General features: G+C 43.2%; 1 protein-coding gene and 1 non-coding gene across 2 annotated transcripts in view; both read left to right on the top strand.

Annotated features, from left to right (window-relative positions):
- Positions 1-18067, top strand: part of DHRS3 (dehydrogenase/reductase 3) — a 1035619-nt gene that overhangs the window by 379596 nt on the left and 637956 nt on the right. The window lies entirely within an intron of this gene.
- LOC126945421 (small Cajal body-specific RNA 11) lies at positions 6734-6879 on the top strand. Its single transcript, XR_007722443.1, has one exon. It is a non-coding gene; the product is annotated as a small Cajal body-specific RNA 11 (non-coding RNA).

Here is an 18067-nt window from a genome sequence, read left to right as displayed (position 1 = left end):
CCAGATGTCAGTACGTGCAGAAGTTGAGAAACCCTGCTTTAATGGAGGCTAAGTATTGTTTTCAGTAATGGAGTCCACAGCTTTCAGACACTCCATGATGGTGGTTTTTACAGCTCTAACTAGAAACTTGTAGCTTCAAAAATAGAGAGATGGACTACCACCCCAGGCCTCTAACCAAATGTTGTCACCATAGGTGACAGCATAGCTGATGATCAGCGCACAAACCATGAAGCCCTAGACACAGGGCGGCAGTTATCTGTGGTAAGGATGGTCAGGTGATGTCCCTCATCATCTGGAAACTCCCTTAGCTACCCATCGTCATGCAAGTTTGACGATTTTCCCCCAACCATCAACCTACTCCTCTTCCAATCCCCATTATGGAGTTTTCCAGTAGAAGTCCACTGTTTTGGTTTTTTTTCTGTATGGGTATTAAAAGTAACATGAAAAGCTACTCAGAAGACACGAAAATAGTAAATAACCTAAGGTGCTTTCCATCCTGGAAAGTCTGTGATTTAACAGGACTTGAAAAGGGTTTGTAAATCAGATTTGGAACTTGAAAAGAGACAGCCTGCTTAAAGAAACAGTCCCATGAATAAATAAACATCTAACGTAAAATAATCATCAAAAGAATGTGTGCAGATATATATATATAACTGCACAGCCACAGCGGAGAAGGGAAGAAAGGAAGCTGAAATTGTTACTTCTTATGAATGCACCAGCAAGAAAAATGCGTATTTAGATGCTAAAAAGCAGAATTTACATTTTTCACTGTAATCTCGAAAGATTACAGAACTTTAAAACTCACAATTTGAAAAAAGAAACTTTCAAACAAATCTTACTGAAAAGAAAACTCAGGCTTGGGAAACCTTACAGATCAATATGGACTTGATTGATAACTTACAGCCCATCCACTATTAAATAGCCATTAAACATAATATTGACTAGTTAGTGGCATGGATACATGCTCACCATATCATAAGGCAAGACGGGTTACAAACAATATATACACTATATTATCGATCCTGTATAAAATGTAAATATATATACGTGAATGAATTGTAAAATAAGGAAAGAAATACGTATATCCACACCAAGAGAGACAGGAAGATCTGCCAAATGTTAACAATGGTTATCTGAAGGGGGGAAGACTATGCCCAATTTCTCTTTCTTCTTTGTGCTTTTCTCTACTTTCCAATTTTCTACAGTGAGAATCTTTTGTTATGTTTTGTGCTTACAAAACTAATACATTCTTACAGATTTAAACTGTACTGTTTCAGGCCCTGTCCACAAAATAAGGAAAAAACAAACCTGAGCATACCAACCTTTCAATTAAAGAAACCACCTTCAGAATCAACAAAAGCATTTACTGAGCAGTATTATCATGTTCTGGCACTTTTCTAAGCACTTAAAATGTATTGACTTATTTCAATCAAACCAAAACAGATGTGTTGAGCTCTTTTTAGAGCCCTGGAATCACAGAAAATGTAAATGAGTTTTAGTTCCACTATGAATTTTGATTTGTTTCCATAGCTCGAAATGAGAAGGTTTAATAAAAATGACCTTTAAAGGTCATCTCAAGGCTAAACTAAGATTCTACATGTAAAAATTTGGCCAATAAGTGTTAGTCCGGAAGCCTCTAGAGTGATGGGGCAGCTTGGACCATCTCAGAAACACAGAACCCTACTAAAAAAGAACGTATGACTATATGTCTCAGTTCCTCCTTCTTAATATATGTAAATTTCCTATCATGTTTTTTTTTTTTTAAAGGCCTACATTTTTCTGATACTTGGACACAACCGATCAAACCGAGGCGAAGTCTGTACCATTGTAAAAGAAATCATTGAAGGATTCCATTTGTTGTTAAAAGTTTCGGTCACTTTTAATAAACCTGGAGTAAACAAAAACTTAAAGAAATATTTTAGTCGACTTCTGGGGTAAAAATGATTGTTCTGGTGTCTGATTAAAGGGATCTAAGGACCTACTGGGATTCAGCAAAAGACGTTCCACGTCTCAAACACACCCAAAATCTTAATACAACACTGAAAGAAAAGTGAGGGGCCAACACGAAATTTCTATTAGGGGAAATTTCAGCTGCGTAGTTCAGGAAATCAGGACTTCCCGGTTAACTGTGGGGTCGTTGCCGCAGCTCACAGCCCGACACAAGGCTACAAGACTGGAGGGTCGGTGGCTCACGCGTGGATCGAAGGAACCACAAAGGTCTGAGGAATAACACTGACCTGTTAGGTTTACTTCATGTCTCACTTGCCACCATCAAAAGAGGTTCACTGATAGCTTTATTAGCAAAATTAGTAACATAGAGTTGCAAGTCTGTAACACACACACGCGCACACACACACACCCGTGGGTCTGTGGGAACACTGAGGGAGACAATCTCCAGGTTAAAACCACACAAAAACTATTTGGGAAACACAAAGACGCAAGACAAAAAACAAATTAGGAGTGCAAATGTGCAAGACACACTCAGTAGGAACACAAAAGAGAAAAGCACAGCGTCCTGACAATTGGGACGGCGCCCGGCCCCACGTGGGGTCCCAGGTGGCCCCGCCGCCGTCCGCACCCGGCCAGTCTCTGCAGCCCGCACGCGTCCCCCGCGGGGCGCGCGGCTCTTCACAGCGACAAAGCGAATCCCGAACTTCGCCGCGGGGACCCCACGGCCGACAGGGAGTGGCCCTGCGCCGCCACCCACCCGCGGGACCACCGACCCGGAGGCCCGCGCCTCGTCCCGGGGTCCCCGGCGCGCCCGGGACCTCTGAGGGGGCGCGTCCGCCGGCCCGGACATCCCTACGGCGCCGGGTCCCCAGCGTATCGCCGCCGCCGTCGCCGCCGCGCTCCTCGCGGGGAGGGACCAGCATCCCGGCGCCAGCCCAGAGGCCGCCCACCCGCGCCGCTCCTTACCCGCGCCCGCCGCGCCCGCGCCTCAGAGCGCCGAGGGCCGCCGCCGCCGCCACTGCTGTTCCGCCGGCCCCGGCGCCCGCGGCAGCGCCGCCGCCATCTTGGCTCCAGTCGGAAGTGACGTCGGGCGGCGCGGCAGTGGCCTGCGGGGCTGCGGGGCTGCGGGGCTCCGGGACCCCCGGCCTCGCCACGACCCCCGGAGCCCGGCCGTTGACCCTGCGCCTTCGCCCAACGGCCACCAGCCGGCCGCCGCCCCTCGTAGGTCACCGCGGATCCCATGGCGGCGCCTCGGGAAGGATCCCCGGCGGCTGGCGTCGCGGCAGATCCGACCGCACCCTAGGGCTAGGATCCTGCGTGGTTCAAAGGTTCTCAAAGGATCAAAAACACTGGAGGAGGTGTTGGGGGGGCACGTCTGTCATTGAAGGGCATTAAGTATCTGACAAGTACATAAACGTAGACCTTATACTTCGCTGGTGTCAGAAGGACCAGTACACCCTCGCCCAAAAGGTTCAACTCCAGGCAGGCAGACGCAGCTGCTGGGTTTATTTGCTGCCCTGGTACCCAGGAGGAGTGACCGACGCTTCCCTGTGCCCGCGCTGTTCCAGTGCAGCGCCTCTGACAGCGTGGTAGTAGCCCTGCCCTTAAGGAGTTTACTGTTCCTAAGCAGGCAAACAAATGGACTGCAGAGACGACTACTCATAGATGCTCTGATGAAGATGAACTGGGTGGAACTGGAGATGGCTCTTCGACATCCAAGGATGGAGGCCTAGCACGTGGTTGAAAATGTGTTGAGTCAGGGAGAAGCACAGCCTGGAGATGAGCTGGAAAGTTGGGAGTTGTCGTTATAGATGGTGCCTGGAGCCTTGAGCACTTCAAGATAAAGTAATCCTCTGAGAATGAAGTCAGGAAGAATCCGAATGTGATGGCAACTTTGGCCCTCTGCAGAAAGCACCCAATCCAAAGACAGGATATTAAAGGCAGATGTGCTTCCAAAAATTATGAACGATCATTTATGTAATGGGTTTAATCTTAAGAAAATGTGTTGGCCAGGCGCGGTGGCTCACACCTATAATCCCAACACTTTGGGAGGCCGAGGCGGGTGGATCACGAGGTCAGGAGTTCGAGACCAGCCTGGCTAACACGGTGAAACCCCGTCTCTACTAAAAATACAAAAAATTAGCCAGGCGAGGTGGTGGGCGCCTGTAGTCCCAGCTACACGGGAAGGTGAGGCAGGAGAATGGCATGAACCCGGGAGGCGGAGCTTGCAGTGAGCCCAGATAGGGCCACTGCACTCCAACCTGGGCCACAGAGACAGACTCTGTCTCAAAAAAAAAAAGAAGAAGAAGAAAACGTGTTGTATCAACATATATAATGTTATCTTATTGTAAAAGAATGAAGCTATCGCTGATGATCTAGTCAGTTATAGTAAACAAATGAAGATCACCTCGTCAGAGTAAATTTTATTAAGGCCTTGAGAAGTGACAGAGCATAAGAAAATAAGGAAAAAAAGGAGATCAAAGCTCAAGGTTTTACTTATTTCCTCCGCTATTCAAGGAAAAGAGATCCTAGATCTGGGAGATAACCACATGCATATCATCAAAGTAGTATTCTTTGTTGTGGAGCAAAGTCATCAGACTTCTGCACCCCTTACCTAGATTAATACCTTCCAACTGGATCCATGCATCAAAATTATCTGGGGTATCTATGAAGAAAATAGGGAGACGCCACTGTTCCATCCACCATCAAAACACTGACATAGAAATCAACATTTTAAGAGAAAAGCTATGGGCTACCTGGCACTCAATAGAAGGCAAAAGGAAAATAAAGGATGTTAAATCCAAAGTGGCATGGTGAACCAGAATGTATACTAGATGGTTGGTTAAGAGAGTAGCCATTGTCTTTCCGGTCATTAATTCGTTAATCCAAAGTGACTGGCTATGTTAGTTTCTTGTGGCTGCTGTAACAAATTATCCCAAACCTGACAGCTTAAAACAACAAAAGTTTATTCTCTCACAACTCTAGAGGCTAGTAGTCCAAAATCAGTATCACTAGGCCAAAATTAAGGCGGCAGCAGGGCCAGGCTCTCTCTGGAGTCTCTAGCAGAGAATTGCTCCTTCCCTTTTCCAGCTTCTGGTGGCTGCCAGCATGCCTTGGCTTGTGACTGCATCACTCTATCTTCAAAGCCAGTATCTTCAAATCTCTGTCTGCATCTTCATATCATCTTCTCTGTATGTGGTCAAATTCCCTCTGCCTCCCTCTTACAATGATACATGTGATTGCATTTAGGACCCACCGGATAACCTGGCCATCTCAAGATCCTTCACTTAATTACGTTTGCAAGACTACACATGAAGTAGCATTTGCAGATTCTGGACGTTAGGGATGTGGACTTAGCTATGGGGTCATTATTTAGCCTACCACACTGGATGTCTCCTTAGCGTTTCTGAGGTCACCCCACTGTTAATCTGCAGTTGTGTGTTTTTTATCTGTGTATTTCTTGAACATATGTCTATTTGTCAACCTGTGCTATTTCTCAGGGTAAATAATTTGTTTAATCCAAAAAAGATCAGAGCCATCAAGAATACAGTAGTTTAATGAGCACTTATTATCCATGTGATATGTTAAATATCACTCTTTTGCCTCTTTGAAAAGGTGAAATGTATTGTTTAGCCTACCACACTGAGTGTCTCCTCAGCGTTTCCGAGATCCCCCCACCCTTAATCAGCCATTGTGTGGTTTTTGTCTGTGTATTTCTTGAACATATGTCTGTTTTTCAAGCGCCTGTGCTATTTCTCAGGGTAAATAATTATGTATAATTTATGTAATCCAAAAAAGATGAGAGCTATCAAGAATACAATTTAATGAGCACTTACTATCCATGTGATATGTTAAATATCAATCTTTTGCCCCTTTGAAAAGGTGAAATGTATTGCAGGCCGTTTCTGTATGGGGATGGAAGTATAAAAATATACTCTTTGTCCAAATTGACAACATGAATGAAACTCCACTCTACCCCCGTACACCTGATACCGGTTCTGACCGGTTTTGTACCTTGCCGCGGCAGTACCGTGATGGAAGACGTGATGGAAGACAGCATCCCACTACCCATAAGAGTGTCTGGCACACGGTAAGTGCTAAATAGATATTTTTAATTGGGAAAAAGTCTTCTCCATGGCCCTCTCAATGTGGAGGTATTACAGCAAATATGTTGTAGACCACAGCTTGTGATGTAAATGACCGCATATTATTCACATTGTTATAATAGAAACCACAGCACTCCTGCCCTGCATAGCAGCTGGAATACCTGTAGCACAGCCTCCAAAACGATTACAGATCTTACAGCTGAGATCTAAGAGTTTATAATACATTGCCAATGAGAATGTAAGTGGACTTCAAATTCCCCAAATGGTAACAATAGTTATTCTCTGCTGGGCTCTGTTCTAGGTATTTAACATGCACTCTCTCACTCATCCTCAACCTGTGTGATAAGCACTATCCTCATTTACAGTTGAGGATTCTGAAGCTAGGAAGGGTTCAAGAACCTGCCTTGGCCGGGCACAGTGGCTCATGCCTATAATCCCAGCACTTTGGGAGGCCAAGGTGGGTGGATCACTTGAGGTCAGGAGTTGGAGACCAGCCTGGCCAACATGGTGAAACCCTGTCTCTACTAAAAATACAAAAAATTAGCCGGGTGTGGTGGTGCACACCTGTAATCCCAGTTACTCACGAGGCTGAGACAGGAGAATTGCTGGACCACGGGAGGTGGAGGTTGCAGTGAGCTGAGATTGTGCCATTGCACTCCAGCCTGGGTGACAGAGCGAGGCTTTGTCTCAAAAAGGACTTGCCTCATTAGTAATACAAACAAGCTAATAAGGTAGTTTGGCAGGACACACAGCCATCTCCCTTTCAGCTTAGGAAGGCCGTCGTAAGAATAGGACTAGCTCTGCAAGGCAAGAGAAGGACAATTTAAGATGGAAAAAAAAATAATAGAACCAGGTTTTGAACCTAGACCATTTAGCTCCCTAATAAGCAACCTCCCCACCCCCAGAGCATACATGCACACAGACATGCAGACACACATGCCTGAGCGCTAGACCAGGAAATGGTACACACACCCAGGCTACTACATGTGCCTAACTAGTCATTCCTCCACCGACATACTCGGGGTAGGGGCTGGGAAGAATTTTTTTTACAATGTTTTTAATTCATTGCCAGAATTATTAGAAAACATTGGATGCATAAAACCGCCATTCTAAATCCTGTCCCTGGACTGTCAGGCAAGAACAGCTATTAAAAGATCATAGACATGGGCAGAGGAAGAGAATCTAGTGCAGCTGAATCAAATGAACTCACCTTTTGTTCAGATAACACATCGCTTACCTTTAACAAAAAAAAAAAAAAGTCCCTTTTCTTGTGACTGCAAATCGTGTTCCATGAGATCCAGCGTCTCTTCTCTGTTACATCACCTCACTCTCCCCACCCGCCATCCCTCTGCCACGTCATTTACCTGAGCAAGGAATGACAGCCAAGCAAGCACGCCAGCAACCAAAAGATCTGAAGCTTGCATGCTTCACGCATGAAGTCCAGACATAGCAACTCTGGAGGCTAAAGATACATCTTATCGCGTCATAGGCACTTTTGGCTGTGTAGTTTCTGTGAGAAAAACCCCACAGCCTCAAACATATAGGCAGATCTTGGCAGTGGTGAAATGTAGTTATGTGAGAAAGGGAAAGGGGGTGACCTTTACTGAGCCCCAAGTCTGAGTCGGCACTTTATACTATGTTGTCTTTTCATCCTCTCGACAGCGACAACAGCTGCTAATTTTGCAGATGAAGAAACTGAAGCTCAGATTGTTGAGAGACACAGCTGGCCGGTATGAGAGGCAGGATTCAAGGACTTATCTGATGTCAAAGTCCATGATGAGTCACTGTTCATTCTGCTTCCGGTCATCAAGATGCTCTTAGGCACTAGAGGCAAAGATGCCCCCCTGTCCTCCCAAGAACTTAGGATCCAGTGGAGGAGACAGGACTTAAAAAGCATGCTAGCCCTAGTGTGAAGCGGGAACCACATTCCTGTGCTTCCAGCGTGCTCTGTGATGGCTCGCTCCCCACACCTTTTTCCTTTTCAGTATTACTCTTAAAAAAAAAAAAAAAAAAAAGGCCAGGCACGGTGGCTCACGCCTGTAATCTCAGCACTTTGGGAGGTCAAGGCAGGAGGATCATGAGGTCAGGAGATAGAGACCATCCTGGCTAATACAGTGAAAACCCATCTCTACTAAAAAATACAAAAAAATTAGCCAGACGTGGTGGCGAGCGCCTGTAGTCCCAGCTACTCGGGAGGCTGAGGCAGGAGAATGGCATGAACCCAGGAGGTGGAGCTTGCAGTGAGCTGAGATCACGCCACTGCACTCCAGCCTGGGCGACAGAGTGAGACTCCGTCTCAAAAAAAAGAAAAAGAAAAAAAGAAAGAAAGAAAAGAAAACTGACTCGAAGATGTTAACATTTCTTTTTTTCTCTTTTTTGAGACAGAGTCTCATTCTGTCATTCTGTCACACATGCTGGAGTGTAGGAGTGCAGTAGTGCAATCACAGCTCACTGCAGCCTTGACCTCGTAGGCTCAAGCAGTCCTCCTGCCTACAGAGTAGCTGGGACCACAGGCACGTGCCACCATGCCCGGCTAATTTTTGAATTTTTAGTAGAGATGAGTTTTTGCCATGTTGCCCAAGCTGGTCTCAAACTCCTGGGCTCAAGTGATCTGCCTGCCTCGGCCTCCCGAAGTGCTGGAATTACAGGCATGAGCCACCACACTTGGCCTATGATGCTAAAATTTCTGACCAATTCAAATATGTGACTCTAGAGATAACTTCATTCTGCAAAAAAAATCCAGAGTACTGTTTCTAGGTTTTTCTATTGCATTTCTTATATCACATTTTTTAGAACCAAACATGTTAATAAATCAGTTGAAAAGTTCAGAATTTCCCAAACAGATGTCACTCCTTTCAAAATTTTTAGTGTAACAAGCTCAAAGGCCCATGTAGTTTGTTCCAGAGAATACAAAGGGAAGTTTAAGTCTTCCTTGAAGGCAGAATGAATTCACTAATACACCACCCTGAGAGCATGAATAAAACATAAACATTGACAGCAAAGACATAAAGTGAAAATATTTTTCATCTGGAAATAGCAAGCAGCATGAGAAGGAATAGAAAATAAATCAGGTCCAGAAATGAGCAGATTGCACGGAGATAGTAAAATCCTAAGCCTGGATATCTTTCCCCAGATTCGAAGCTGTGGTGTGTTGCCTTACAGGGGCATCTGTAGATGAGATGACCCGTCCTACCTACTCAGTCAGTGCTCACTCATCACCAAGGCGAACCATCTCTTACGCTGGATCTGTGCTTCTCACCATCCCTATCTGCATTCTAGAAATGTCATGATCTTCATTTTTCTTCACCCCGCTTTTTGTCTAAGATTCTCTTCTCACCCCTTCTCTCCTGCATCCAAATTTTGCCTTTCCTCAGAAGCCAGCTTTTTTATGAAATCTTCCCATAGTTGCATTAGTTTCCTAGGGCTGCTGTAACCAAGTGCCACAAAACAAATTTAATGGTTTGAAACAGGGGTCCTCAACCCCAGGCCACAAACCAATACCCTGTTAGAAACTGGGCAACACAGCAGGATGTGGGCAGTGGGCGAGTCAGGGAAGCTTCATCTGTATTTATGAAGCCGCTCCCCATTGCTGGCATTACCGCCTGAGCTCCGCCTCCTGTCAGATCAGTGGCAGCATTAGATTCTCATAGGACCGTGAACCCTATTGTGAACTGTGCATACAAGGGATCTAGGTTGTGAGCTCCTTATGAGAATCTAATGCCTGATGATCTGTCACTGTCTCCCATCACCCCTAGATGGGACCATCTAGTTACAGGAAAACAAACTCAGGGCTCCCACACATTCTTTTATGTTGGTGCAAAAGTAACTGTGGTTTTTGCTATCTTTTTAATGGCAAAAACCACAATGACTTTTGCACCAGCCTAATACATTATGGTGAGTTGTATAATTATTTCATTATATATTGTAATGTAATAATAGAAATAAAATACACAATAAATGTAATGTGCTTGAATCATCCTAAAACCATCCCTCCATCCCTGCCACCTCACCCCTCCCCAGCATTCGGTGGAAAAATTTTTTTCCATGAAACCAGTCCCTATTGCCCAAAAGGTTGAGGACCTCTGGTTTAAAACAGCAGAAATGTGTTCTCTTACAGGCTCGGAGGCGTCTTGGGGTTGGTTCCTTCTGCAGAGTCTGAGGGACAATCTGTTTCATGCCTCTCTCCTCGATTCTGGTGGTTGCCTTGACATTCTGTGGCTTGTAGATAAATTATTCCAATTTGCCCCTGTCTTCATCTGGCCATCTTCTCTCTGTGTCTCTCTGTCTTCACATGGCTTTCTTTATAAGAATAAAGATTTAGTCATTAGATTTAAGGCCCACCCTAGTCCAGTATGACCTCATCTTTTATGTTATTTTTTTTTTTTAATAGAGACAGGGTTTTGCCATGTCGCCCAGGCTGGTCTCAAACTCCTGGGCTCAGGAGATCTGCCCACCTTGGCATCCCAAAGTGCTGGGAGTATAGGCGTGAGCCACTGCGACCACAGCTTATTCTCATCTTAACTAATAACATCTCAAAGACACTATTTCTGAATAAGCTCACATTCTGAGACTCCAGGAGGACATGGATTTTGGGAGGACAGTGTTCAATCCAGTACAGGAGCAGAGTCCACATCCATTCTTTCCTCATTTTATGAATCCAAGTATAACCTCCATCAGCAATTGTCCATATACTGTGTCCCCTTGGGGTGTGATTGCTGTGTATGTGTATCTTTTTAAATTTTTCTTCTTTTTTTATTTTTTATTTTTGGACAGGATCTCACTCTGTCGCCCAGGCTGGAGTACAGTGGTGCAATCTTGGCTCACTGCAGCCTCAACCTTCCAGGCACAAGCCATTCTCCCACCTCGGCCTCCCAAGTAGCTAGGATTACAAACATACACCACCGTGCCCACATAATTTTTGTATTTTTTGTAGAGACAAGGTTTTGCCATGTTGCCCAGGCTGATCTCAAACTCCTGAGCTCAAGCGATCCACCCACATCGAATCGACCTCCCAAAGTGTGGGATTTCAGGCCTGAGCCACCAAGCCCAGTCCGTATGTGTGTATCTTAAGTCCCAAACAGAACTTAAGCCCCTGAGAGTGTGAACAGAGTTGTGCACATCTCCGCTATCCAAACAGTGGTAAGTACAAGTCTTTGCTCCATCAATAATGCTGATTGATAACAACCATTTTGTAATTTAAATATGATCTCTGAAATAGAAACACATTAGCCATAGCTAAGTAAGAACTCAGGGCCTGCATTTTGAATTCATTTTTCTTTCCAATTTAACTCGACTATATGTTTCCCTCCTCCACCTCTCCCTAAGAATTCAAACTGTATTGTCATTATAAGATGTTTTGGCTAACAGTAGAATAACAGTACCTTTCCAAAGCTGCACAAACAGGGTCAAAAACGCATGGCATTCCTCTGTCACATTTAAGTCATAATTTAAACAACATAAGGGAACCATGCAGGTGTCACAACCAAGACGAACACCTGCCAACACCTGCCAGAGCTGAGACACCTGAGCTGGGTTCATAAGCCTGCTAACCAACCTACATGAGCCTCTACTTGAAACTCATTCATTGGCCAAGTTGTGGTTAACTTTAACTGGAGAGCAGTGGCCCCCAAGGGAACATTCTGAAATATCTGGAGAGCGCTGGGCACGGTGGCTCATGTGTGTAATCCCAGCACTTTGGGAGGCCAAGGCAGGTGGATCACAAGGTCAGGAGTTCGAGAGCAGCCTGGCCAATATGGTGAAACCCCATCTCTACTAAAAATACAAAAATTAGTTGGGCGTGGTGGCAGACGCCTATAGTCCCTGCTACTCTGGAGGCTGAGGCTGGAGAATCGCTTGAACCCAAGAGGCAGAGGTTGCAGTGAGCCGAGATCATGCCATTGCACTCCAGCCTGGGTGACAGAGTGAGACTTAGTCTCAAAAACAAAAACAAAAACAAAAAAATCTGGAGATAGTCTGAGTGGTCCTAATCGGGTGGGGGCTACTACTAGCCTCTGGCAGATAGAGACCAGAAATGCCACTGAATATTCTAGAATACTCAGGACAGTCCCTTTCCACAACACAAAATTATTCAACCCCAGATATCAAAAATGTCTTTGGCCAGGCGCGGTGGCTCAAGCCTGTAATCCCAGCACTTTGGGAGGCCGAGACGGGCGGATCACGAGGTCAGGAGATCGAGACCATCCTGGCGAACACGGTGAAACCCCGTCTCTACTAAAAAAATACAAAAAACTAGCCGGGCGAGGTGGCGGGCGCCTGTAGTCCCAGCTACACAGGAGGCTGAGGCAGGAGAATGGCGTAAACCGGGGAGGCGGAGCTTGCAGTGAGCTGAGATCCGGCCACTGCGCTCCAGCCCCGGCGACAGAGCGAGACCCCGTCTCAAAAAAAAAAAAAGAAAAAAAAAGTCTTTTTTTTTTTTTTTTTTTTTTGAGGTGGAAGTGCTGCTTCCAAATAATCCCAGCTCCCAAAGTGCTGGGATTACAGGCGTGAGCCACCATGCCCGACAAAAAATGTCTTTTTTAAAACCCTGCTATCGATTATTCAGTATGTGACTTTCAAGTCTCACCTTTAGACATTTGTGTACTCAGTTGGAGTACGGACTGCAGATTCATCAAGGAAAGGAAGTATATCTCTCTTCTTCCCTTCCCTTCCCTCCCGAGGGACCTCTTTAGACAGTTTTTCCCTAATTGCTCCTCCTGCTGCCATGAACTTTAAGTATCATAGATGTACTGTATATCTGTTTATGTACTGTATAAATATCTGATATGGTTTGGCTGTGTTCCCACTCAAATGTCATCTTGAATTGTAGCTCCACAATTCCCCCATGTTGTGGGAGGGACCCTGTGGGAGGTAATTAAATAATGGGGGCTGGTCTTTCCCGTGCTATTCTTGTGATAGTGAATAAGTCTCGTGAGATCTGATGGTTTTATAAAGGCGAGTTTCCCTGCACAAGTTCTCTTCTCTTGTCTGCTGCCATGTGGAACATGCCTTTCACCTTCTGCCATGATTGTGAGGTCTCCCCAGCCATGTAGAACTGTGAGCCCATAAACCTCTTTCTTTTGTAAATTGCCCAGTATCAGGTATGTCTTTATCAGCAGCATGAAAACAGACTAATAGAATATCTGTGCTTTAGACACCTTAGTGAGGTATAATGGCTACAGTTACTGGAGAGCAAACATATTGTAGCAGGCAACAAGCTAATCTTTTATGTAAGATTATAAAGAGCTTTTTTAAAAAAAAATTATGGCAAAAATACATGTCATGTAAAGTTTACAGTCTAAGTCATTTTTAAGTGTACAGTTTAGTGGCATTTAAGTACAGCCACATTGTTGTACAACCATCCCACCATCCATCTCTAGAATTCTTTTCATCTTCCAAAACCGAACTTTTTTTGAGACGCAGTCTTGCTCTGTCGCCCAAGTTGGAGTGCAGTGGCATGATCTCAGTTCACTGCAGCTTCGACCTCCCAGGCTCAAGTGATCCTCTCACTTTAGCCTCCCAAGTATCTGGGACTACAGGAGCGTGCCACCATACCCAGCTAATTTTTGTTTATTTTTTGTAGAGACAGGGTCTCACTATGTTGCCCAGGCTGGTCTCAAACTCCTGGACTCAAGCAATCCTACTATCTTGGCCTCCTAAAATGTTGGGATTACAGGCGTGAGCCCCCGTATCCAGCCCAAAACTGAAAATGTATACCCATTAAACAATAGTTTCCCATTCCCCCTTCCCTCTATCCCTGCCAACCATCATTCTACTTTCTATTTCCATGAATTTGATGAGTTACCTCATATAAGTGGAATTATATAGTAGTTGTCTCTTTGGGACTGGCTTATTTCACCTAGCATAGTGCCTTCAAGGTTCATCTGTGCTGTAGCATGTGTCAGAATTTTCTTCCTTTTAAAGACTGAATAGCATTACATTGCATGTATACTCCATAGTTGATTTATCCATTCATTGGCCCATGGACACTGGAGTTGCTTCCACCTTTTTGCTATTGTAAATAATGCTGCTGTGCACATGAGTGTACAAATAATACCTTCAAGACCCTGCTTTCAATGTTTTGGAATATATACCCAGGTGTGGAATTGATGAATCGTATGATAATTATATTTTTAATTTTTTGAGAAACTGCCATACTATTTTCTGTAGTGACTGCACCTTATTTATTTATTTATTTATTTATTTATTTATTTATTTTAGAGATGGGGGTCTCGCTCTGTTTCCTGGGCTGGACTCAAACTACTAGACTGAAGTGATCCTCACACTTCAGGCTTCCAGTAGCTGGGACTACAGGTATGTGCCACCATGCCTGGGTTTGCACCATTTTTACATTCTTACCAAAAGTGCACAAAGGTTCCGGTTTCTCCATATCCTCGATAATGCTTATTTTCTGGTTTTGATGGTAGCCATCCTAATAGGTGTGAGATGCGATTGCATTGTGGTTTTGATTTTCATTTCCCTAATGGTCTGTAATGTTGAGTATCTTTTTATGTGCTTACTGGTCATTTGTATATATTCTTTGAGACAGGTCTATTCAAGTCTGTTGCTCATTTTTTAATCGGGTTGTTTTTGTTATTGTTGGATTGTAGGATTCTTTATTAATCCTTTATCAGATATATGATTTGCAAATATTTTCTCCTATTCTGTGGGCTGCCTTTTCACTCTGGTGATTGTGTCCTTTGATGCACAGAAGATTTTAACTTTGATCTGGACCAGTGTATCTATAATTTCTTTTGTTGCCCGTGATTTTATTCTTATATCCAAGAGATTATTGCCAAATCTAGTGCCATGAAGTTTTTAAGAGTTTTGTACTTTTGGCTGGGTGCGGTGGCTCACGCCTGTAATCCCAGCGCTTTGGGAAGCTGAGGTGGGCGGATCACAAGGTCAGGAGATTAAGACCATCCTGGCTAACATGGTGAAATCCCGTCTCTACTAAAAATACAAAAAAAAATTAGCTGGGCGTGGTGGCAGGCGCCTGTAGTCCCAGTTACTTGGGAGGCTGAGGCAGGAGAATGGTGTGAACTCAGGAGGCGGAGCTTGCAGTGAGCTGAGATCGCGCCACTACACTCCAGCCTGGGCGACAGAGACAGATTCCGTCTCAAAAAAAAAGAAAAAAAGAATTTTGTACTTTTAGCTCTTAGTACTTAGATCTTTGATCTATTTTGAGTTAACTTTGGTTTATGATGTAAGGTAAGAGTCCAGCTTCATTCCTTTACAGGTGGATATCCAGTTTTCCCAACTGCATCTGTCGAAAAAACAGTCTTTTCCCCATTGAATGATCCTGATATCCTTGTTGAACATCATTTGATCATATATAGGTGGGTTTACTTCTGGACTTATAAACAGTTTTAAAATATAAATTTAGCTCCTATGCTTCTGGTTAAAATATCTTTTTCAGGCGTTGACAACTTTTTGGTGTTTGGTTTTTATTATGAGAATTTATGGCCAGGAATTTTTTACTGTTTTATGGTTAAGATTTTGTGCCCCTCAAGAACCAGTTTTTGCCCCCGTTGAAAGTGCATGACCTCTAATCAATAACATTCTGATTAAGGGAGGAAACAGCTGATTAGTGCAAAGGTTAAATACATTTGTCAAAATGGGGATGTTGTAGTTTATTTTCCTGTATTATATCATTTTCTCATTATTCTTAATAATGAATGTTCTTCATGCCACCTGGCTCCTCATTATAAAATCCGTGAAGACTGTGCTTAGCAGAGCCAAAGAGGCAGCATGCCCGGCAACCAACTAAAACCCCCTTACAATGAGAAAACCAGAGCTTCACTTCCGCATACTGCGGGTACCTGATCTAAAAATATCGACAAACTCATGCTCCATGCAGACTGGAGAGGGACCTTGTCTCCTTCTAGATTGATTTCACGATGCAATGCATAATAATGGCACTATGGAAGGCTAAATATTAATAATACTCTTTTTATGCATGCTATTCTGAGAGCAAATGTCAAAAAAATTTACTAGCAAGACTGAAGCATCATTAACATTCTCTTATGCCAGTCAGGATTATGTCTACTTTCAGAGAGAAACCAGCACCAGAGGAAGCCGCACTCCCTGGACAATGTTGTTAAACTTTCCTTCTTCTGACATGATTAAAATTAGCAATAGGCATTCTTATGAATTGTTTCTTATATCCCACATGACTAGACAAATCACAATACCTCAACTGCTTTTTATAGTTGACCATGGTGAAATGTTATGGCTGTAGTGAGATGAGCGCAAACAAATATTTTAGCAGGGAATAAACCCATCTTTGATGTAACATTATAAATGACTCTTACCTGTAAAATGGACTCCTGTGTTTCTTTTTAAAACATTTTTTTCAGCCTCTAAAAACTTTTTAGTTCTTTTTTGTTTTTAAGAATTTGTGGTTTAAGAATTTGTATGGGCTGGGCGCAGTGGCTCACGCCTGTAATCCCAGCACTTTGGGAGGCTGAGGCGGGTGGATCACGAGGTCAGGAGATCGAGACCATCCTGGCTAACACAGTGAAACCCCATCTCTACTAAAAATACAAAAAATTAGCCGGGCGAGGTGGCAGGCGCCTGTAGTCCCAGCTACTCGGGAGACTGAGGCAGGAGAATGGTGTAAACCCGGGAGGCGGAGCTTGCAGTGAGCCGAGATCATGCCACTGCACTCCAGCCTGGGTGACAGAGTGAGACTCCGTCTCAAAAAAAAAAAAAAAAAAAAAGAATTTGTATGATTTTAATTATGATACCTAACATCTCTGGGCCTGATTTTTATATGTGACAAATTAAGAAGCTAGACTAAACCCCTAGGATTTCTTCCAGTTCTAAAATCTATTATTCTGGTTGTATTTATATAAATTACCCCAGGACTGTTTTATCATTGAAAACTAAACCAGCAATATTTGACAATGAGAGGCATTTTGAGTTAGAAATAGAATAGTAGTTAGGCTGTCTCTTACATTCTGAGAAACACTCTAAAATACACATTTTATACACATTTCTGAAAACTTTTGGTAATTTTCAACAAAACTATTAAAGTAGAAATCACATGTAATTCAGCTGTATCACAGGTGACATATGGGGGACGATGCAAAATGAAGAAAACCACAATTATATAACTTGAGACTTCATGTTGAATCCTCTTAAGATGCCTCTATGAAATTTTAACTACATTTGCAGTTAAATGAGGATGTTCTTTCAATGACAAAAAACCAAAATTCATTACTTTATATGTATAGGGATATATAAAAATATATATATAAATACGTATTATGTAAAATACAAAATAAAAGCATATAAATTTAATATGAAAGTATAATATGAAATAGGCAACTATATTTATATAATGTAAAATATATAGTTGTATATATGTCACTATTTTGAATCAGAGTACAAAAGTACTGTCACTTATAACATCCTTTTTAATTCAAAAAATTCATATTCTCTCCCCAACTTGGAAGATTACTAAATAATAGAACAAAAGTTGACTTGAAAACAGAAAAATAAAATCTTCTCTAGATCTGTAATGTATATTTAACAAGCAGTTACAATACAAAAAGCCTGAGTATAATTATAAGAATGGTATGTATGAGGCTAGTCAATATCATAATGGTGATTCAATTTTGCTAGTTTCGCTGAAAATATTCTGCTAAGATTTCTGAGACTAATGTATAAAGGAAAAGTCATTAATACATTCATTTGGAGTTTTTTTCCTATTCCACCTAATTCCTAAAATAACCTGGCTGGCTGACACATATACATACAGTATGATAGGGTAAAAATAGGTAAAGAAAGCAAAATGGAAGAAAAAAAGAAGTGAATACAACAGATGTTTCTATACCCTTGTCTGCATATACTGTGTGTCCTACACCTGATTTTTGTAACGTCCCCCAGCTGGAGCATAACAACAGAGTTAAGATCAGAGAACGCAGTTCTGCCAAGGGCTACCATTAAAATCACATCAACATTGCTACTCAATGATATTGTGGGATGGAGAAGAGCCATTCCTGGTTCTT

The sequence above is a fragment of the Macaca thibetana genome, chromosome 1, assembly GCF_024542745.1.
Source record: "Macaca thibetana thibetana isolate TM-01 chromosome 1, ASM2454274v1, whole genome shotgun sequence".
NCBI classification, from domain to species: Eukaryota; Metazoa; Chordata; class Mammalia; order Primates; family Cercopithecidae; genus Macaca; species Macaca thibetana.
This window is presented reverse-complemented; position numbering and strand designations above follow the sequence as displayed.